General features: G+C 36.6%; 1 long non-coding RNA gene across 1 annotated transcript in view; it reads left to right on the top strand.

Moving 5' to 3' along the window:
- LOC113186572 (uncharacterized) overlaps positions 1–16,510 on the top strand; it is a 60,037-nt gene extending 43,527 nt beyond the window's left edge. Inside the window, exons 8-9 of the long non-coding RNA XR_003301306.2 lie at positions 13,938–14,026; positions 16,437–16,510. This is a non-coding gene — a long non-coding RNA (uncharacterized LOC113186572). The remainder of the gene's footprint in view (positions 1–13,937; positions 14,027–16,436) is intronic.
- The last annotated feature ends 7,580 nt before the right edge of the window (positions 16,511–24,090 follow it).

The following is a 24,090-nucleotide window of genomic DNA, read 5'->3' as shown; positions in this document are numbered from 1 at the left end:
AGAAAGAGAACATGGTCTAATGTTTAGAGGAAGTTTTCAAGGCCTTTTATTGTAAAGTTATTCATTAAACACCCGTTTCCCAGAGTGACTCTCACGTGCTCAGCCATGCAGATTGTGTTCAACTTTAGGCTCCAAGAAGTATTTTTTTAAAAATCCATTTCAGTGGTTATTACTTGGAAACACACGAAAAAAAAAAATAACATGACTTCCATTAAAATGCAACTCATGATTTAAGGAGTTGAAGCTATGACTGAAATAACTGAATTACTCCAAAGTGCCATGATACAAGTAGAGCCTTTTTCAGAATATTTGATCTTTTAGGGATCATGTTTTGATTCTTTTTTGAATGGCTTGAAGGATTAATCCAGCCTGTGACAACAGAGTGGGTTAATATTTTCTTTGCTGTTGTGTGCTAAAATTCCTCCTATGACACTTTACCCCAAACACCATCAAGTTCTTAAGTGAAAAAGTCCTGAGGGAGCAAAAGCCGATCTTGCTGATAATCATTATCTGCTAGACTATATTAAAATTGCATTAGCTCTACCTTGTCCTCTAAAATTGGAACTGTTATAAAGGTACTGTAGACATAGCTTCTAATTTAGAAAATAATTTGCTTCCACTGATTTCTGAGCCCAGAAAAAATATTTCAGTTGAATAAATTTCTATCCAGATTAGTTAGTTCTGATTTAAATCAGTTCCATTCATGGATCTCATCTCAGCCTGCTGATGTTTCACACTCTCTTTTAGAAATGACACATGCAAGGATTTTCCTGTGTTGGCAATTCAGGGCATGCCATTTGATATTTATTTTGCCACACTACTTAAGTTGTGGAGCCCCATGACTATACTGAACAGAGTTGCCTTGGTAATCCGGCATAGAATTGGCAGCTTTCAAGGAGATTGGCAGAAGGAAGTAGGGTGTTTGGTCTGTCTGTCTGTCTACCTACGTAGCCGTTACTCAACCATTAACTTCTCCATTCGACCAGCAATCATTTTGGAGGACAGGCCTTTTTTTTTTTTTTTTTTAATAAGATCTAGTAAGTCAGAAAATCCACTTTTTAATACTAAGGAATTAAAAATTCTCAAATAAAATTTGAAACACACAATTGTCATATATATATTCTTGTAATATAATAGAATTAGAGGATAAAGGTGGAGTCCTCCTTGCCTCCACCTCCAGTTCCAGTTGTTTTCTCCACCTCCCTGATGTCAAAAGTGCGCGCTCACCAGTCAGTTTCCCATCCAAAGGAATCTCTAAAACAAATATCATAATGCACGTATCATAATGCACGTATCATAGTGCACTTGCTATTTTCATTCAACAGTGTCTTGGAAATTTTACCTACTTGGAAGAAACAGGTATAATTCATTCTCTCTAAGTGCATTAAGAATCTCCTATGGAATGGCTAGATCAGTACTCCCTGAGTTATTACAATATAATGTACATCTAGGGTTTTTGCATCTTGTAGCTATTCGTAAATAGCATTGTAGTGAATACTTTTTTACATATTTTCATTAGTGATTCTCATAACAGAAATAGTATCATAAGTAGTTCTCTAGCATAAGTACTTAAAGTGGAATTGTAGATCATAAATATATACATATTTTATGTCTTCTTAATTACTTCCAAATTACCTCGAAGTTTTAGTTTCAAATGGGAATCACACCATCATTTCTGACGCAAGTTTTTAACTCTTCTTAAATCTACATTTCAGTCTATCTACTCTCATTCTCTGTTAATAACTGCCTCTGATTCTCCAAGAAGATGAAGGCCATCCTTGGGTATCCCTTCCTCTAGGGTAAGGTGGGTCAGGCAACCTAACCACTGGGGGCCTAGCCAGATGTTTAGAAATTGGGCTGCTCAGAGCCATCAAGGTAGCCTCATTCAGAGGTTGGGGAGCATAAGGTCAAAAAAATAGAACAAAACAGAACTTATCCATCCTTTGAGCATGCATCAATAAATTAATGACACACATCCACTTTAATCATAATATGACTGTCCATACTCAAATAATATTTTCTGCCAGATTTATGTATTTTTATTATATTATTTTCTTGGGCTAGCTATAATTGATATGATTGGGCCAAGTATAATTAAATAAAGTTTAAGCAGATTCTGAGTACAAGATGTGATTTTGATTCTACCCTCTAAAGCAATGGGAGAATGTAGTCAAACTGAAGGTATGTTAAAACATTGTGCTACAGTTAGAGCCTTGTTCACTTCTGCTCTAATCATGTGATGACCATGGAAGCCGAGCAAGTAATTTAGGACCTTCGAGTGGTAGAGGCACCACATACAGATTAATAACATATTTAAACTATGTTCTGTATAGTAATTCAAAGATAAAAACATTTTTTGAGTATATGAGTAGGATATGTACCTGCAGTTTTTTTTTTTTTTTAATTAGTAGTGGGCCTTGAACCCAAAGGTCTCTCCCACTGGGCTACACTCCTGGCCCCCTTTATTTTCTTTTTTTTGGGACAGAGTCTCACTAAGTTGACCAGGCTGACCTCAAATTTGTGGTCCTTCTACCTTGGCCTCCTGAGTTGCTAGATTACAGGCAGTCCCCACCATACCTGGCTTGTCTTCCAGCTAATTTTTAAGATAAAAAGGATTGGTTTTATACCATTTTCTTTCCTATCTGTTCCCCTGGTGACTAATGGTACACACTTACAAATAGCTTAATGGAAGTTAGCAATGTTAACAGCTAGGACCTTTGTTTAAGGGTAACTCTCAAATATGGAGGACTGAGTCTCTAGAATCTCTAAAATTAGATTTTAAAATTTACCTCTAATAATGAAAAATTGGAAGCCAACTACATATCCAAGAGTTGTAGGTTGATTACAACCATAACCTATAAATATTGAAATATTATATGGTGATTAAAAATAATTGTCTACACCATTCCATCCAGCAGCCACAGCCATAGTTCTTAGAAATAAAAGCACACAGCATTGTTCTTGATGATTGAAAAATTAAAAATACAATTTTCCAACTAAAGAGACTTCCCATGAGTAGGATACATAATAGGAAAAAAAGGGGGCATATTCACAACATGGAACACTCTGAAGTTATTTCAAAGAATGAATTGTTCCCATGAATCACATGGAAAGATTTCTGAATCTCATTGTCAAAGAAGAAAAGACAGAAAAGTAAGACACAGAAGATCAGCCTGTGCTTATTGGATCCCATTATTATATAAAAATGATACTTAAACATCCAATAAGCACATATTTGTTTTCTATTATATCAGATTAGATTTGAAAAATATTAAAGGAAAATACTAGGATGGTAATTTGGCTTAGCAGAAGACTATGGTGGGATGCATGGAGAATGATGAAAGTGAGGAAATAAAGATGTGAGAGAAAAGGGAACCCCCCACAAAATGCTATGAAGCCTGCAACAATATTGAAGAATGTTTTTGATGTAATCTTAAGGAATGCTAAAGGGCAAATTTATATGAAAAAGCAAATTCTATGTATAGTGAGCGTGAACTCGACGGGGTGGCTGGTTTGGAAGTAATTTTATATTTCTTTAACTTTTATTTTAATATGATAAGAATGAGCAGATATTAAAATCCAAAGCATTGCTCTTGCTATATTGCTCCTGGATGCACAATGAGATTTAGAAGAATTCCTTCTTTCCTAGTCCCAGAAAGGTGGCTGGAGGGATTCTCTTGAATTGGTAAAGAGCTCACACTATTCTTGCAAGCATTGACCCCAAGATGGGCAAACTTATAACAACCCCAATTGCCCATGAAGTGACTGGTTTAAATAAACTTGAAAGAGGACCTGAGGTCATCACAGCTTCTCCCACTACTGGAAACCTATCCAGGTGTCCTGACCTTGAGAGACTAATGATCTTGTGAGGGGGCCCAGAAAATTAGCAGACGGAACTGCCAAAGTTCTTCACCCACCTTAGGGTGAATTTAGGGATACAAATGTGGTGTTTTACTTACAAAGATATTTTAAAGGTGAAACACTTGAAATACCTGATGGCCCATAAATTAGATGTTGAGCCTCAAAAGAATTGAGGAGGCATTTATAAATTAATAGTTTGTTATTCTTTATCAGAGGATGTGGAAATCTAGAACATTGGATGAGGAATGAAGTTGGAGATAGAAACAGGGCTCTGACATTCCTCATTGGTTCACCAAGAGTGGCTCTTGACACTCTAACTTATTTCTTTCTAAGATGAATATATGGTAGGAGAAGGACGTGGTAAACCAATCCTTTTTTTTTCTATCTGTAAGATGTAAAGGAAATCATATGGGGATTGATCTTATTGAAATGCAGTTTCTAATTTAGTGTCTGAATTGAGTCTAAGACTGCATTCCTGAAAGGCTCCTAGGTGATGCAGAGGCTGCTGGCCCATGGACTCTACTTTCAGCAGCAAGGTTTTACACCTGGGCACAAATACACTTGTTAAAAACCAGATTCTGGTGCTCTATACTCAAAGTTTCTGTCTGAATGAATGCAAGACCCCCCCCTTTTAAAGCTTCCAAGGTAATTTTATTGCACAATTCCATAAAAAATCCCAGAATTCGTATTCAAAATTGCACAACTGATTATGATATCATTTTTCTACTTGATGTGTAGAGTTATATTTGTCACTGCTTGGCTCTTTCCTCAATCCTAGATAAATTACTTCCACCTCTGTACAACTTCTTGTACACTTGCATATTTCATATTCTATTATTACAGGCCTTAATTCCTTGTACCAGGCTCTCTCCCTCATCAACACACCCTTAGTGAACTTTATGTGCTTGGTTACTTCTTTTTTGAATGGGAGTAAGCATTCACTTGTTCTGTATTTCTGACTTCAGGTTCTCCTCTGGTTAATAGACATGAAAATACTTTGCCTACTTTGGTGGAGATCAAATAGGAAACGATTTAAAAAAATTTTTTTTTTAGCTGTAGATGGACACAATATCTTTAATTAATTAATTATTTGTATGTGGTGCTGAGGATCAAACCCATGCATGTAAGACAAATGCTCTACCACTGAGCTACAACCCCAGCCCTCAGATAGGAAATGATTTGAAAGAATGTCCAGAGACTGACATTGTTAATCAGTTACTTTAAGTTCTAGTCTATTCCTTGTCAAATTTGACATGACCTTAGACAAGTCATCTGAAGTCTCCGGTTCTCTCTTTCACTAATAGCAAAGGAGTTTTAAAAAGTAGGATGTGCGAAAAAATACTTAGGAGAGTTTTATTATTAGCAGTAGGAAAATGCATTCTTTTTCATTTAGTTAAATTAATATTCAAAATTAATTGAACATTAATTAACATGTTATTAATTTTTTCCATGGTTTCTCCCATTAGCAATGTGTCTTACATTAGAGGGCTCTAATATGTAAACATTGCTCACTGGTCGGTGATTTTTCACCTAATCCATATGCTAAATTTTTATTCTCCTGCATGATTCTAGTTGGAGATTGATCATAATTTTTCAGTCTTAGTTGCCCCTGAGGCACGTGGGAATGTCTAGCTTCTATCTTGTACAAGGCCATTGTGAAAGCAGAGTTCCATTAGCTCTCTTTGTTTGTGCCTTGCTAGAAATTCAACGTTGCATACTTGTTTGCTTTTGGCTGGAGAAAGAAGCCAAAGAGTGCATGTTGACATTGCCTGCTACTTCTAGGGCCACTTTATCCCATAGGGCTGTGAAATCAGCCTTCCTATAGTGTCATTCCATTTGTGCATTCTTTGCTTGAATATTCTTTTCTATAGTAAACTACAGAAAGAAGAAATAAAGATAACTTTTTTTTTTTTTAACTTAGTCTATCTAGATGAAGACATCTACTGGAAAAGTTCAGCTGACAGCATTTAGATGTAAACCCTGAAAGTCCCAGGTTAATGGACCCTTGAACCAGAAAAAGGTGAATTGGAAATGGTGAAGGCGACTGAGATGAGGAAGGTTAGAAACATGGGCCTATAGCCAATGGCCTGGGCTCTCTTGTCTTCTATGTAAGTTAGCTACCTCCCAAGCCTTAGCTTACTTTTCTGTGCAAAACGGGATAAAGGAGTCAGTTTGTTCTGCCAGAATCTATACTTGGCAGGAGCACAGATCTTTGTTCTTCTCACCAATGTACTACAAATGCCTACAACAGTTCCTGGCACACAGTATGTACTCAGTTGGTCTTTGTTGAATGAGCAGAATGACTGAAAATATATGTCTTTCTCTAACCCCTTAAATGTCTCTCTACCTGCTTTCTATGAAGTGTGCTATTTCAGAGGAATGTTCTTATTGTTCTTTAATAGTAAATGGCCCCAGAATTTTGTTTACCAAGCAAGGAAAAAATAACTAATGGCACTGTTAAAAGTCTAAATACTTCTGTGGACTGTCACATCATCTCTAATGTTTATTGGCTTGAACTGAAGTAGACGCAACAATTCAAAGCTTCCACCAAATTTAGTCTTTTTTTCCCCCTTTCACTGTTTGCAAAACAAGATATTTTATGGATGTAATTTATACATTGAATAGAACTATTCCCAATATTATCTTTATCTTCTCCACATAAATAACAAAACAACTCCAGTAATCAAAATTTACTACAATTGTAATAGATTTTGGCAGAGTTTATATATTGTATGTGATACTAACATAATGCTGACTTCCAGGGATAGGGGCCAGGATTTCTAGTTTGGCTTTGTTAAGTGGAGGGAAAAAAAATTCACTACTGTATTCTTAGTTTTTACTACATTCAAGAGATTAATTCCCTTAAATAAAATTGTTTATACCAGATTCTAATCAGAAAGTTGAAATTATCTGTGGCAATGTAACCACTAAAAACTTGTATACTATGAAAATATTTCAATAATTAATGCATGCTCCATCTAGAGTAATTGATAGTGAGGTCATAAATGTAATGGGCCATCTGTGTTTGATTTGTACATGAAAATGCTTAAAGGGATAGGCAGGTAATTTAAGCTTCATGGGCAAGGAAGATTTGTTCCAACTTCTCCAAGTAGCAGAGATGTTTATTAGATTTTCCTTTCGTTTTTCTTAAAGTCTTTTCCTGATCTTTTCTTGAGCTCTGCACTTATTGTTTCTCATTCTAATGCAATAATCCCTTTTAGAGTTTTTCAGCATACATTTTTCTCTTAGTTATCCTCAAATAATAATACCTGGCTCTTTTCGTCATTTCCATGGTAACTTAAAAGCCAGATGTCCGACTAAAAAATATTAGGGGCTCAAGTAATGCTATGATTTTATTTATTCTACTCTATTGGATCGCTTCAAAAGTGTCTTTGTTTTTTGGCTTTCTGTTGGTAAACAATTAATCCACCCTGCTTGTATCTGTCAATGCACATTAGCAACGCAAACTTTAGTGAGTTTCATAGCTTACCTCATTGAGAGTGGACCATAATCTCCTTATTTCTGGATATAATATGGTAGTGGTAGACATCCAAGAAAGTTTTAGAATTTTCTGTGTAAGAAAACCAGAGAGTTCTCAATGATTGCCTGAAACAATGTCTCACCACCAGACCCCCAAACCTATGTAAGAACACATATTCATCTAGAATTTACTGAGTGTTTATCACCTGCAAGGCTCCGTACTAGGCACTGAACATGTAATGAACTGAACCAACAGGGTCTTTGTCTTCCTTGATCTCATGTTCTAGCAAATGCAGTTTCCTCCCTGTACATCTTATAGGTAGCATAAACTCTACAACTGGGAAATTCAATGAACTATGTTCCCTGACACGTCCCTTCTAGACCTGCATCTCTTCCTGCTTTATATGTTTTGGGAAAATATGCCACCATCCTTCTATCCGGTTTCCCAAGGCAATCCAGGGTTACCCTACTCTGACCCCTTCTTCTTTCTCCTTCATCAAAGCAATGCACAGGTTCTGTCAGAGCTAACTGCTCTTTATTGCCCCACTCTCCATCCTTCTCTCCATCCCTATCACAGCCTTAATGCTTAGTAATTTTTTCCTCTGTTACGCTGCAATAGATCCAGTATCACTGCCTTATGAATCTATTCCCCATACTGCCTCCTGAGTGATATTTTAAGCATTAAAATGCTAGGGGGATTATGTCATTTCTCTGTAAAAAGTCTTTATTATAAGGATTCTACAATTGCCTTGGAAACAAAACCCAAACTTAATATGGTATGTACATGGAAGACCTTTGATAAGAGGGCCTGGGCCTAACTTTTTACAATGCCAATTCTTTCCACGTATCCTGCTATCTAGTTATAAGGATATAAAAAAAATGATATCACCTTTGATGCAAACCTTGTAACTAGCCTTTTCCACTGAACATATCATTAAATATATCCACATCACCAGACCTATTTAGGTTTACATGCTTGAATAAGAAGCTATTGTTTGTCAAGAAGTCATGTTGCATGTTACAAATTTGCTGATATACTGCTTTTTATAAATTCATATATATAGACAACTGACAATAATGTATAAATGCATCAAGTTAGCACAACTCTTTGTTTAAAAAAAATGGATGTGTGTCTTGTAAGGAGGTCAGTTCAGTGTTTAATAAGAGAAATAGGTAGTCAAGTTTGGAAAGTGAGATGAAGATTTTGAAATTATTTGGTATAAAAGAATGACACTGTGCTTTCAAGATTAATTGCTAGACATTTGAGTCCCAACCTTCTGCTGGGGATGGTCATAATTATCCAAGCTCTTGACTGTAGGTGAGACACCTGGAACTATGCTTTGGCATATTGTGGGCCTGGGGAGACTTGGTACCCATTCAATTAGCTGAAAGAACTAACAGCTCAGAACATGAGAATGGTAAAGGTGGGCAGTGTGGGGTAGTGGAAAATATAATGGGACATAAACTTCCATACCTGTTGCCACTGTTGAATTTCCCCATGTCCCAAACCAGACACCTGGCTTGCACAAGCCAATAACTTGGTCTTTAAGCAAAATCACAGTTCTGCTAATGGGATTGTGCCAGGGGAGAGAAATCCAAAAGGCTTGGACAAATGACTCATGATTGAGGTAGAACAAAAAGAGAGAGAGAAAGATGAACCTGAAACTAATAAGCATTCTCAAAGATGTATCATTGAGATACCATGAAGATCTTTGGACCCTAAAGTCATGATTTCTGAATTAAAATATTCATTAGATGAATAAAACAACAAGTGTAATTTATACTGGCAATTGAATTAGAGATCTGGAAAATTAAATAAATCGAAGCACAATATGCCACAAGACAAAAGCACATGGGTACAAAGATATGAGATGAAAAGCACACATTTAGGAAATTTGACCTACAAATACTGAGTCATCCAGGAGTAAAGAATAAAAAGATGGAGATGTGATCCCCAAACTCAAAGGGAAAGAACATTTCACTGAACTGAAGATGTTAGTTTTGTGATTATAAGAATCAAGTATAAAAGACAAAAAAAGAAAACAAATAAGCAAATTCAAACAAAAATATACAATTTGACATATTCTCATTAAATTCCTGAATATTTAGCATAGATGATTCTGTGGAGTCCTTCCTGGATGCCCCTTTTGGACTGGAGCACTCTAACCCCCACCCGGTGCCTTCCATATCCAATGACTTATTGATGTGGATATGCCAAGGATCAGTCGTCTTTTCTCAATTTGTTAATTCAGACCCAGCTCCCACAAGATCAGGGGCAACCTCTGCTAAAGCTACTTCACACCCCAGCTCCTTCCTTTAGTCACTCCTGCTTCTTCATCCCTCAAGGGCACTATTCCCAGGAGCACACATCAGTATAATGCCTGCTCACAGATCCCCATCCCAGGGAACCTGATCAATGACTCTATATACCCAGAAAAGAAAAAACAAAATGAATAAAATTTTCACAATCCAAATACTAAGCACAATACTTGCTCCCTAAACCTCTAAAGCTCATGATAATTTCTGATTGAGACATTAGATTAGTTAAGTATATAGAAGATTGGACCAGCATTACACTTGTCTACAAATGAAAGTTACAACGTAGTGAAATTAAGTGTATAGAGATAAATGCCTACTGAAAGCTAAAGATGGTGACATAAAATTTACTGTGAGAAGAGATCGAAGAAGCATCTGATCAGTAAAATATTATTTTTTTCAAAAATATTTTCATGAAAATTCACATTGTATACTCCTCATATTGTCTTCCTGCTGGGAATGCTAGATAAACTTTGTAGATGGATTTTTTTTAAAACCTATACTGATATTTAACAGGGAGTTATGCATTCATGTCTTGTAATAACCAATCTATTTAATTCTTCCATCTCAGATTTAATTTCTATTTTTCCTTCCTACCTTACCTTCTTTCTTTCTTTCTTCTTGACTGAGTTAATTTTCTCTTCATTCTTTTACTCTCTCTGATAATCTGAAAAGTTTTTGTTTGTTTGTTTGTTTGTTTGCCCTCCCTCTGTAACTGTTGAAGTTATGGATATCTTACTCCTCTTGTCAGTGGCATTATTATGATTTCCTCCTACCGTGATGTCTGGTTTCCCTACTCCCTGCATTTCTTGCAACTCTCACAGCTCTTAATTCTGATAATATGTTTAAATGAAGTGGAGCTCTCAAGACCTAAAGAAGTGAAACAAGAGGTCATGATAATGATGTAAGTGGGAATTTGTAATATTGCAAGGAGTATGAATTATTGTTGGTGCAGAAATAGTGATATGTTGGAGTTAAGATTTTTTTTTGGGGGGGTTAAGTTTTATAGTCTACATTTTTCTTTTTTGATCATAGCTCAGTAAAAGTAGAGCCTGGCATAAAAAAAAATTGAGAAGGTATTTTTAAAATTAAGAAGCACTTTCTAAAATGATCCTCTGATCAAAGAGGAAAACTAAGATACGAACAACCTAGACTAAAATGTTACATAATTTTATAATATTATGTTATATAAGAAATTATATTATATAAGCAATCCCAAGATGTAGCCTCTCTATTCACCTGACAGATTGCTTCTTTTGCTGAGAAGAAATTTTTTAGTTTGAGTCCATCCCATTTATTGATTCTTGGTTTAAATTCTTGCACTATAGGAGTCTTATTAAGGAAGTTGGGGCCTAATCCCACATGATGGAGATTAGGGCCTACTTTTTCTTCTATTAGATGCATAGTCTCTGGTTTAATTCATAAGTCCTTTGAGTTGAGTTTTGTGCATGGTGAGAGATAGGGGCTTAATTTCATTTTGTTGCATATGGATTTCCAGTTTTCCCAGCACCATTTGTTGAAGAGGCTGTCTTTTCTCCAGTGCATGTTTTTGGCACCTTGTCCAATATAAGATAATTGTAATTTTGTGTGTTAGTCTCTGTGTCCTCTATTCTGTACCATTAATCTACCAGTCTGGTTTTGTGCCAATACCATGCTGTTTTTGTTACTATTGCTCTGTAGTACAGTTTAAGGTCTGGTATAGTGATGTCACCTGCTTCACTCTTGCTGCAAATGATTAATTTAGCTATTCTGGGTCTCTTATTTTTCCAGATGAATTCCATTGGGCTTTTGATCAGAATTGCATTAAATCTATATAGTGCTTTTGGTAGTATGGTCATTTTCATAATATTAATTCTGCTTATCCAAGAGCAAGGTAGATCTTTCCATCTTCTAAGGTCTTCTTTGATTTCTTTAGGGTTCTGTACTTTTCATTGTATAGATCTTTGACATTTTTCAGTAAATTGATTCCCAGGTATTTTATTTTATTTTTTGAGACTATTGTAAATGGGGTAGTTTTCCTCATTTCCTTCTCAGAGGATTTGTCACTGATATACAGAAATGCCTTTGATTTATGGATGTTGATTTTATAACCTGATACTTTGCCAAATTCATTTATTAGTTCTAGAAGTTTTCTGGTGGAGCTTTTTGGGTCTTCTAGGTATAGAATCATATTGTCAGTAAATAGTGCTAATTTAAGTTCTTCTTTTCCTTATACATATCCCTTTAATTTCTTTTGTCTGTCTAATTGCTCTGGCCAATGTTTCAAGAACAATCTGTGAGGTGAATAGAGAGCCTACATCTTGGGAGCAAATTTTTACCCCTTACACATCAGATAGAGCACTAATCTTTAGGGTATACAAAGAACTCAAAAAGCTAAACACCAAAAAAAAAAATCAATAAATGGGCAATGACATAAACAGATACTTCTCAGAAGAGGATATTCAATCAATCAACAAATATATGAAAAAATGTTCCCATCTCTAGCAATTAGAGAAATGCAAATCAAAACTACTCTAAGATACCATCTCACTCCAGTCAGAATGGCAGCTATTATAAAGACAAACAACAATAAGTGTTGGCGAGGATGTGGGGAAAAGACACATTCATACATTTCTGGTGGGACTGCAAATTGGTGCAGCCATTATGGAAAGCAGTATGGAAATTCCTTGGAAAACTTGGAATGGAACCACCATTTGACCCGGCTATCCCTCTCCTCAGACTATACCCAAAGGACTTAAAAACAGCATACTACAGGCCACATCAATGTTTATAGAAGCACAATTCACAATAACTAAACTGTGGAGCCAACCTAAATGCCCTTCAGTAGATGAATGAATTAAAAAATGTGGCATATATACGCAATGGAATATTACTCAGAAATAAAAGAGGATAAAATCATGGCATTTGCCAGTAAATGGATGCAGTTGGAGAAGATAATGCTGAGTGAAGTTAGCCAATCCCCCCAAAACAAATGGTGAATGTTTTCTCTGATATAAGGAGGCTGACTCATGGTGGGGTAGGGAGAAGGAGCATGGGAGGAATAAACGAACTGTAGATAGGGCAGAGGGGTGGGAGGGGAAGGGAGGGGTGCAGGGGGTTAGCAATGATGGTGGAATATGATGGACATCATTATCCAAAGTACAGGTAAGAAGACATGAATTGGTGTGAACATACTTTATATACAAACAGAGATATGAAAAATTGTGTTCCATATGTGTAATAAGAATTGTGATACATTCCACTGTCATGTACTTAAAAGCAACTAAAAAAGAACAACGACAACAAAAGAAATTATATTATATAAGCAATCCAAGCAGACTTCTTACACAGAAAAGTAACAACCTTAAATTATCTTATAGTTAAAAAAATAAGATTTTAAAATAAGTTTTAAAATTCTCAAACTCAAAAGTAGCAAAATAAAATAGGAATGCAGAAGAAGGAAATTAATAAAGATAAAAGCTAAAACTAGAAAACAAACATAAAAAGAAGTCAATGAAATCAAAATTAGTTTCTTTGAAAATTTTGATGAGCTAGATACAACCCTGTCAAGCCTGATTAAGGACAGAGATGATAAATAAATACAGCATTATAAAATAAACATAACCACAGATATAGAGAAAATAGGAAAGCTTACCAGTGGATACTACAGGCAACGGTATAGAATGAAGTGTGAAATCCTAGAACAATGGATGATTTCCTACCACAAATACAAACTCTTAAAATTAACTCAAGAAAAAAGAGATGGGAAACATGAATAGATCAAGTGCTGTCGAGATGGGAAGCAAAAGAATTCTCATTGAAAAAAGCACCAGGTCAAGGTAGTTTTATAGATGATACAGTATATAAAAAATTAACTCCAGCATTATATAAATTTTACTTGAACACAAAAAGGGAAGATATTAAAGTTATTTGGTGAATATAGTTCCTAAGGACAGTACAGAATTTGAATATCAGTTCCAATAAATACAGACAAAGTGCAATTATGCAGTGCTCAACAACACAGCGTCAGTGACGGGCCACCTGTACAATGAGGTTCCAATGAGAGGACAATGGTGCTGATGATTCCTATGGTTTGGTGATACAGCTGTCCTTACTTTGTAGGGAAATGCACAACTGACATGTTTGTGGTCATGCTGATGTAAATAAAATATTGCTACTAATTGTTTAAAAGTGTAGGACATACAATTATGCACAGGACATAATGCTTGATATTGAAACTAAATGACTATGTTATTGGTTCATGTTTTTACTAGACTATACTTTTTGTCATTATTTTACAGTGTACTACTACTGTATATAAAAATGTACTGCATCTCTTGATTGCATCAAAGGCCATTTCACCTGATTGACCTATACCATCTAGATCTGTGTAAGTACACTCTGTGATGTTCACAGGACAGAATCACCTCTAACAAGGCCTTTCTCAGAACATACCCTGTCCTTAAGCTGTGAAACACTGTCTTCATGAATTAAACTCATCAGTGTATCAAGAGCATAGGGCATAACTAGTAGACAGGGTTTGTTACCAGAAAACAAGAATGTATCTCAATCATTAGAAACTCATACAAATTAACAAATATGTATAACTAATTGGGAAGGCTTTCAATTGGTTAGAATGGCGTGATGGTGGTCAACTGATTCTTCGACTCTGTTTTCCAGTAGGTAGAAAATTGCAGGCAAAGCAAAGGTAGAGGGTGGACATTGGGGGCAAAAGAGACAGAGTCCTTTAGCCTTAGGAAAATGCATCAGCTATTTGTTCTTTTTTATTTATTTTGTAAGATACCTGTTGAAGAGATACAGTTAAATAAATGTGACAAATATTTAAAGATTAATAAAGAGAGAATCTGTGATGAGTGCCTACTATGCTCTACACTCTTGGCTAGGTGCCATTTAATGGTTTAATCAGATCTGGGTTAATATGTGGAGCACTCACGTGCACGCTCTTGTCAATAGAATCCCTTCTAGCAGCATTCATTGATTAAGGCACAAAACCCAACACATCATTTTAAAGGAACTTATGTAGGCATAAGCATTGAACATGATTACTGAAATTGATTGCAAATGAGCACTTCAAATACTGACAGATTTCATTCATGAGACAAGAGATAAGGCAATTTGAACTGATGCGTGAGTTCAGTGATCTTGACATTGCTTTATAAGCACACTAGAATGCTTTCGTGGGTTTTAACCCAAGAGGTACAAATACCTACACTGCAAAGACATCCACTCTCACTTGAATTTCTGAGACTGCCTGAAGAGGGTACAACTTTGCTGGTTATGCCATCTCTGAGCAGAGACTCTTATAAGCTCTCAGTATCAGAGCAGATACTTCCTTTCCTAGCCAGCATAGCTCAATCTGGAGTTCTTTGGGATCTTGGGGAGGGAGGCAAGCTGTTTCTAAGAGGCAGGAGGAGACCTTTGGACATCTTTGTGTCACAAAGCATCCTCCATCTTCCTCCAGGGACACTCTCTGGTTCATTTGCCTTTGGCATAGCATGAGAGTTGCTTCCAGGTTTTCTTCCTTCTGTTTGCCTGGAGAAAGGAGATTCTCTGGTACAGTTATGGGGCTTTGAAAACGTGATGCCTTCCTATGGGGAGGGATGCAATCTTTCTTGCACTGCAGAAAAGGAGCAGAGCAGAGCTCTGGCTAAAAAATGTTGCTAAGGAAATTTAAACAAAGCAAACTCAGGACACCTCAGATGCAAGACTTTGTTACTTAACAAGTTGGAGTAATAGCTATAAGGTCAGTGACTGTAAGTCTATCCTATAAACAAGGATTATAAGATTTAAACAGGGGCTTTACCTCACAACAGTGATGTCAGCAGCCAATGGCGACAGTTACCCTGCCTTTCTGTTTCATCCTTAAAGTGACAGTATCCAACTTTCCACTCTGCATCTATCATAAAGACACATTGATTTCCTTTCTGGAGAAACACATATTTCTTTTCTCCTGCTAAAAAGATAAATCTGACAGATTTTAATCAAATGTAGTTCTTCACAACTACAGAAATGCACAGAGTGCTGCATATAAAAACAAAAATACAATGGCTTCTAAAGAAGAAGGAATTTTTGTGGCCAGGTTTATTTGTTGACAACATGTGTATCTGCATATGTGCATCCCCAGGAGCATATCCAGAAGCACACTCAGGCACACACACACTCAGGGGTGCACTGAGGCCTGAGACTCCATTATTGTAATGTTCTCCACGATACTGTACTTGCATCCAGTGATATCAGCAAATGTTGGCTTAATTAATATTTCTGCCAAAACTGGATGTTCTGGATTCTTTGTTGAACCTGAGATTCTGTAATATTAGGGCTTGGTCTTTAAAATGAAGTCTTTCCCAAGATGAAATTTGGCTTTCAGAGAAAGCATCATGTGAGATAGGACATTGAAGAATCATCATGTCCCTTATCCAACACGCTCTCATAACTATGTTTTTGTTTCGTACTTGGCTATGATTTGGTCAAGTGTGTTAGAAAGCACTTGCATTATTTCATGGAGTGATTCTGAGTAGCTCTTGTTATTCTTTTCAACATGTCTAAGGAGAGCCAAGATGTTTTTCTTCTGAATTTAGATAGACATTTAAACTGATTTTTCTTAAGATGATATTAAAAGTCTGTGGCAGAGAGACTTAAAATCAACAAGGCTTGATGCTTTTTTACATCTCATTCATTGATGAGTTTGGTTCTTCTCATTATAGGTTGTGCATGAGCTGATTTTTGATGGGAATCTGTGAAATATTCAAGTCCTTTGCATGTTTTGTCTCTTCTTCTAGGTGTAGCTATGACTGACTGCATTTTCATTAGAGTGGAGGATCAGATGCCTCTTGTTTACAGCTTGTGTAAAATTTCCTGCCCAGATACCTCCAAAAAAAAAACAACAACAACAACAAAACCCCACCTTATTTCAGCTAATTTTTTGAGGTAAAATAATAATTCTCATCATGAGGGAAGTACAGCTATATTTTTTAATTGACCAATCCTTCCTTAAGTGGTTAATCTTTTCAAAATATTTTTTTTCATTTTATCCTCATAAATTTGAATATAATATTAAATTATATGATTCAAGAAGAAGTGTATGTTAGAAAGAAAAGTATTGTGAGGAAAGTTATCTTAATTCATGTGTGGAGACTTAATACATATATGCATATCTACCAGTTCATTTCAATGGGTAAAAACAGAGAACTCTTTTTTTTTTAAATGTGAGTCTAAAAAGTACAAAGATCTTTTGTATGATAACATGCCCTCTGTGCAAATTGTGCAGTGCATTATTGAGTTAATTTTGATATTTACTTGGTTTTTGAGAATAAGCTCACAACTGTAATATTTGTCCTCAATCTTGGAGATATTTATTCTGAGAAGCACAGGGTAGGATATGGGAAAGAACATAGTGTGACCAAATCAGAAGTTACCTCACCAGAACAGCATTAGAAGAGGTTGATGTATAAATTTTAAGAGGAATAAATTAATCTCTTAGAGTAAAAAGTAAGAAAAGGAAGCCAATACGAGTGGGTGAGTTCATTGACTTGAATATTATGGTGTCTTCATTTAGCCCCAACCATGAAATTAGTGGTTAAAAATTATCTCAGGTTGGGGCTATGGTTCAGTGTTAGTGCATTTGCCTGGCATGTGTGAGGCACTGGGTTCGATTCTCAGCATCACATATAATTAAATAAAATAAAAGTCTATTAACAGCTAAAAAATACTTTTAAAAAATTGTTTCAGTTTTCATCTTGTTCTGGTGTTATTTGACAATTTAACCCAAAATGCAAGACCTTGCTGACTCAGGAAATATATGATGCTTTCCTAAAAGAATATTTGTGATGCTCCAAACTATAGCTGCTAGAAGACATGAAGGCAAGCACAAAATATTATCTGGATCATGATTTATACATGCGGAACAGACAATAAACTCACCACACTCCTTTGCCCCCAAAGAAAGTGCTCCCAGCTAGCTATAACTTTAGAAAGTATTTTGAAGCAATAGTTCTCAAAGTTACCGAGTTTTTTTCTTATTTACAAAAGAAGCAATTCATTTTGTAGGACATTTCAAACTGGCAAATGTCCAACAACAATTTTGACCAAAGCTGGGTGTAAAAGGTATTGCAAAACATAAAGCAAGAGAATATTTAAGAAAGATGGGAACAAAAAGGAAAATTATTCATCCTTCCATATGGCTTTTTAAAGCTATTTACAATTATGCACCGTTTATAGTAGTTTCTATAAAATTTTCTCCATTGAGAAGGCAGAAGACTGAATAAGTTTGTGAATGCATCACAAAAGAAAGAGTAGGGATTCAGAACGACAATGGAATTTAGTTGATTGTTTGAGAATTTGCAGTGTGATAATGACACTGTTAACCAGGAGAATGGAGAATGTGATCTCATTTACTTTTCCAGAAAGGGATTTTTAAGAACTTAACTGAAAATTAAAGTTGCTAGTGACAGTGTGAAAAGTAAACAATAACAATCCTACCACAATTATACATCTGATTGAAATAGGTACAATGTATCAGAAGTCTAAAAACCAGGGTTTCCTTCACTCTTTCCTGCATGGAAATATGTGGGACAGAAAGGAGGAAGTATGGGATTTTGCAAGATGTATTTTCATAGCTTTATGTAAGGCACAATTTAGAGCATGCATCATGCCACCAATTCTTATCCTGGACATCTTATGACTAAACTCTAAAAAGATTGCTAGTCATTTAGAGGTTAAACGTGATTCTTGGAGATTTCATAGTTCATCCCAGAGCAGACAAGTATGGACTTTCTTACACAATTCCAACTAGGTATTGAGACATTTTATTCACTGAATCATAGACATTCACTGACAAACTCATTCCTCCAACGTTATCACCACTTGACAAGTCCTCATCTTCTGTTTTAAAGAAGGTGAAATTTTCTTAACTTCCATTTTGGGGGTGGCTTTTCATTCGTCTTGAAGATAATCCTTGGAATGCTTTCAAAAGTCTCCATAGATCCCTAAAATTGGGAAGTCAAATTATGGCATTTCCTAACTTTGGGCATAGAATGATCCTCAGTTTGGGTAATTAGCAGGTATTCAACCTCAGAGAGGTTACTAACACTTTTAAGACTTAATTTTATGACATAGAAAATAGAAGAGCAGTGTCTAGCTCACAGAGATGCATTAAAGGACCAGGGTAGAAAAGCTTACTAAATAGAAGTGAGCTAAAAGCAGGTGGAAAGAAGCTGGAGACAAGACTTTACCTGTAGTTTTTTGACTGCTCTCTGTATCATTCTTAACCTTTGCTTTCTGCTGATCTTATCCACAGGACATGAATGTTTGCCAGATTCTTGTGATTGTTTCTCTCTGTCTCTCCTCTCTCTCTCTCTCTCTCTCTCTCTCTCTCTCTCTCTCTCTCTCTCTCTCTCTCTCTTTTCCCCAACACATTCCCTGCTCATCTTATTACCGATCATTCTGAGTTTGGAACCTCAGAACTTTAAGAAATTAAATCTTCTCTGAAGAAGTGTGACATCTATGATACAAGAAGACATTCAGGCCTGTTCTATTTACTAAAATTCTGTCCCAAAGACCTGAAATAGTTCATCCCCTGTCCACAGCACCCAGCCTTGCTCAGGATTAGTCACTTGTCTGACTCACTATGTAGCTAGTAATTCAGAGATAATCATGTTACCAAGATGCCATTTAATCTGTGTTTGGCATATCTCAAGTTTTCATCTTCATTAATTGAGCCATCAAAGTTTCCTTGGGCCTGACTGGTATTGGGCATAGCAGTGAGTCACCCGGGGAGGGGAGGGGGTGTTTGCAGTTTGCATGGGAGCCTCTGGTTTGCCAGATGGCAGATGTTAATCTTCTGGCTTCAGGGGTGTGAGGGGACTAAGCTTGCCTGGCTCCCAGCCAATGGGGCTCACTGTCCCCTCTGATTATACAAGGGTCTTGTGGCATGATCTGCTTTCTTTTGCCAGCAAACGTGAAGGCATGGAGTTTGGGGGATGGATGCCTATTGAAAGGAAGGAAAAGTTTTCTGGCTTTCTTATGAAAAGGATTCCTCACTGTGTGTCCTTGCACCCTCTAGTCCATGTCATTGAATCATAAGATCACCATGGATGGTAATGTGGTATAGCTCACAAGAATGTGAGCCAAAGAGTCAGAGAAGCTTAGCCCTGAATCCTGACTCAAGCTCTTAACTAATGTTTTATTACTTTTATGTTACTGTAACAAAATACCCAAGGTTGGGTACTGATCAAGAAAAGAGGTTTATTTAGCTCACAGTTTGGGAGGCCAAAAATCTAAACAGTATAGTGCCAGCTCTAGTGAAAGCCCTCTGGCTGTGTCACCTGATGGCAGCTGGCATCATGGTAGTGTGAATGCTATGTGGTAAAGACCATATTGCCAGACATGAAATCAGAGTGAGGAACAGGGCCAGTCTCAACCTCCCAGTCTACCACCTCCCCAAATTGCCACCCTGAGGACCAAGCTCCCAATACTTCATTGTCCTTGGAAGTGTAGAATTTCATTCAACCCTTGGTTGACACGTGCCAAACACATCCAAACCATGGGGATTAGCTATGAGAAATGAAGTGTACCATTTAACCTCTTCCAGCCTCAGTTTCTCCCATTCGTATGATATGAACCTGATCCTGTCGCCATGGTGTGTGCACCAAACAGGGCAGCCAGAGGAAGACCAACCGAATTCCACCAGCCGACTCTGCTGTTAGTGGGAGTCGAGCCCAGAGAAACTCTCAGACAGAGCTCCCAAGGGGCTGGATGGCGATATGTACCCCAGTGTCAGTGGGGTCTTGGGGATCCTAGTGACAGAGCCACACAATAATAGCACTCTTGCTTGTGGTTGAAGGAGACCAATGGAAGTGGGGAGGCCATGAAGGGTAACAATGAAATGAAGGCCTTGGATAAAAGGGTGGTGACAGCCTGCCCAGTTGACTCGGTGAGTGTGACTTCCTCAATGTCCTAAAAGAAAAAGTTCAAGAAATCAGGGAGGGAAAGGGGGGGAATCTAATTCACAGTCGTGCTGCTGAGGGGGCTTCAGCATCAGGGCAGGAGGGCCTGTGGGATTGTGGAATGTGCTTTCTCTCTCTTTATCTTCAGGCAGGAAGAAATCTTAGGGAAAATGTGAGACTGGAGTGAAACAGAATGGCCTGAGATATGCATTTGATCCTATCTGAACTCTCATCTCTCAGGCTCCAGTTGCCTGAAGGCACTGCCCTCCTTTTCCCCATTTCTCACTGCAGACCCAATTTTTGTGGCTTGTTCACTGTGGAACTTGGAGAAGGTGTGGCACTTATTCTTGTTAAACCAGTTGAGAATTTCCTGGATTCCCAACCCTTTGGCCCTGCATAGAAGTGCAGCCACTCTTGCAATCAATGAGACCTTTGTATACAGCAGGGCAGGATATTCCTGTGTGAGAAAGGACCACAGGGGGACCCCTGCCAGTTTTCTAAAGTCTGAGAACAAAACATATAATGGGGCACACTTTGCAGTAACTTTCAGTTAATTTATGGTTTTAAATCTGAACATGGATTTATTGGAATGATCTGATTGTCACCACTGATCATAAATTACCACCAAGTACAATGAAGCAGAAAAAGAAATAATTTCCCTCTTGAATGACATCATTCATATGAGTCTTGCCTTATTCAAATCTGGGTGTCAATTTCCTTTAAAGACAATGAATTAGACAGGCAAAAAGAAAGATCAGTCTGAAGAGGAGGGTTTGTCTATTATTCGCTTCTGTTTTTTGGAAGTTAAATTCTTGAGATCACATTGAAAATAAAAATTAGTTGGACATCTCTGGCATAAGGGAGGCTATACCTATGTCATATTTACATTTATCACTACCATCTTCTTCTATGTATTTTCTTCCCTTCTACCTTTTCCTAATTCTTGGTTGGCTAATTAAGTGCCTAATCCATTTGAAGACAGTGATTGGTTCAGAGACGGGTATATAATCCAGGTTATGACAATCCAGGGTTTCTAGCAGATACTGGTTGGATATAGAAAGAAGTGCACTCATTTCTAGAATAGCCACATATAAACCAATAACTGCTAGTGAAGGGAGCCTAACCAAGAAGGAAGTCATTGAAGAGAAAAATCAGAGGAGCAGGGAGCAGGAACAATAGTGAGATGGACAAGATGACTGTCCAAATGCCTATATCCAGCCATGCCTGAAACCTGTACTCTCTAGACTCTTTTCTTATGGGAGCTGATCTGTCTCTCTTTTTGGTGTAGCTAGTATGAATTGCCTTTTTGTCCCTCACAAACCCAAAGATTTCTGAGTGATTTGCAAAACAAAGATGCCAAATATTGCCACACTGGGGAACATGCTCTCATTTATCAAACATTTAGTACCAGCTTACTTTCTGGCAGAAAGAGCTTTTTCATAGCAAAATCCTATGACTCATTTGAACTATTTCAAATAAAGAGAACAAGTCTATGTGTTAGTTCAAGGCTATTTGCCATATCATTGGATATGTGAATAAGTTTGTATGAGTGTATGTGTGTGTGTACACGTGTGTGTGTACATGTGCTTTCACTTCAATAACTAAATAGTAACTTGACCATATGTTGAAGCATCTGGATCATATGCTGCAACTAGATGGAAATTCACAAATTCTATGCCAACACTTTTATTTGTGACTACATTTGCATGAGGGAATAAAGAACTTTAATGGCTTAGACTAGAACTGGGGATGTGGCTCAGTGGTATGGTGCTTACTTTGCATGTACAAGGCACTGGGTTCAATTCCCAGTACTGCCAAAAAATAAATAAATAAATAAATAATGACACAGTCTTATGTTCTTTGTGACTTGGGGAAATTTGCATAGCTTCTCTGTGTTTTCAGTTTTTATTTGTAAAGTGGAGATAACAGTATCTAACAGTGCAAGTGAAACCTAATACATGTAAGGTGCCTAGAATAGTGGCTGACAGATAATAAAATTGCTCAGTAAGTAAGAGCTGATGCTATTATTTGTGCTGTTATTAATGTCATTATTTTTATTATCAGGAAGGAGACTTCACCAGTAGTTTGAATAACTTTTATGCACATGGCGCTTTATTTACTGTTTACATAGTACTTTCACATTTACTCACATCATCCAATTAGTGATTCTACCATGCCACACAATATTCATATTAAATTTTGGCTAAATTAAAGTTAAAAAGAGCAATTATTTTTCCAAAGATTTATATGATATTGGACCACATTTGCTGAATCCAGTATCACATCTGATTGACTGGGAAACACCAACATTTGTTTCTGCAGAAGAGTTAAAAAAAAAAAATATATATATATATATATATATAAATTTTAAAATATATATGTTTAGAAAATATATTACCATGTGTTTGGTAATATATATATATATATATATATATATATATATATATATATATATATATATATATATTAATAGAGATTTAACTCAAGGGCACTTGACCACTCCCTAACCCTTTTAAAAATTTTATTTTAAGTCAAGGTCTCACTAAATTGCTGATGGTGGCCTCAAACTTGCAATCCTCCTGTGTCGCCTCTCGAGTTGCTGGGATTATAGGCATGTGCCAAAATATTTTTTAAGCCAAGTGTGGTCTGGTCTTAAATGTGTTTAATCAAGATTGGGGGTATAAATACTTAAAAACTTTGGTTACGGCTGTTGAACTTCTGAAAAGACCTGATCATGGGAGATGAAATATTATTTTGACAAGAATTTCTTTCTCTTCCTTAACATATCATTTGATATCAAAAAGAAAAGTCTGAAGCAAATTAATTTTTTTACGTCATTGCTCATTTAGAGTACTTTTAAAGTTGGACCTCCTGGAAGATTTTGTGTGTTTCATGTTACTAACATCAACAGATTGTTGAGCTTGACACATCTGAAAGCTTTCTTCATGGATTTTTTTTCACAAAGGCATACATTCACAATGCTAAGATATGCACTCAAACTAAAAATTAGTTTCTTTCTTCTTTTCTTCCTTCCTTCCTTCCTTCCTTCCTTCCTTCCTTCCTTCCTTCCTCCCTCCCTCCCTCCCTCCCTCCCTTTCTTCTTTCTTTCTTTCTTTCTTTCTTTCTTTCTTTCTTTCTTTCTTTCTTTCTTTCTTTCTTTCTTTCTTCCTTCCTTCCTTCCTTCCTTCCTTCCTTCCTTCCTTCCTTCCTTCCTTCCTTCCTTTCTTTCTTTCACTTTGTCCCCACCCCCATGGGAAAATACTTTTGAATCAACAATTAAGATCCTCAGTGATATTAAGGAGAAGCAATATTCTTGATCTTACATGAATTTCTGGAATAAGGCAAACACTGCAGTTACTAATTTATCAAAGTTTGCTGGCAATGTATCTTTTAATTTTGGATCTGAATGTTATTTTATCCAATACATGAAAATATACCTTTTTTTAAATCAACTGTTCCTGGGACAAGGATGATGAAAGAGTAAACATAA

This window comes from Urocitellus parryii, chromosome 6 (assembly GCF_045843805.1).
Source record: "Urocitellus parryii isolate mUroPar1 chromosome 6, mUroPar1.hap1, whole genome shotgun sequence".
Taxonomy (NCBI): Eukaryota; Metazoa; Chordata; class Mammalia; order Rodentia; family Sciuridae; genus Urocitellus; species Urocitellus parryii.
Note: the sequence above shows the minus strand (reverse complement) of the source record. Positions and strands in the feature narration are given on the sequence as shown.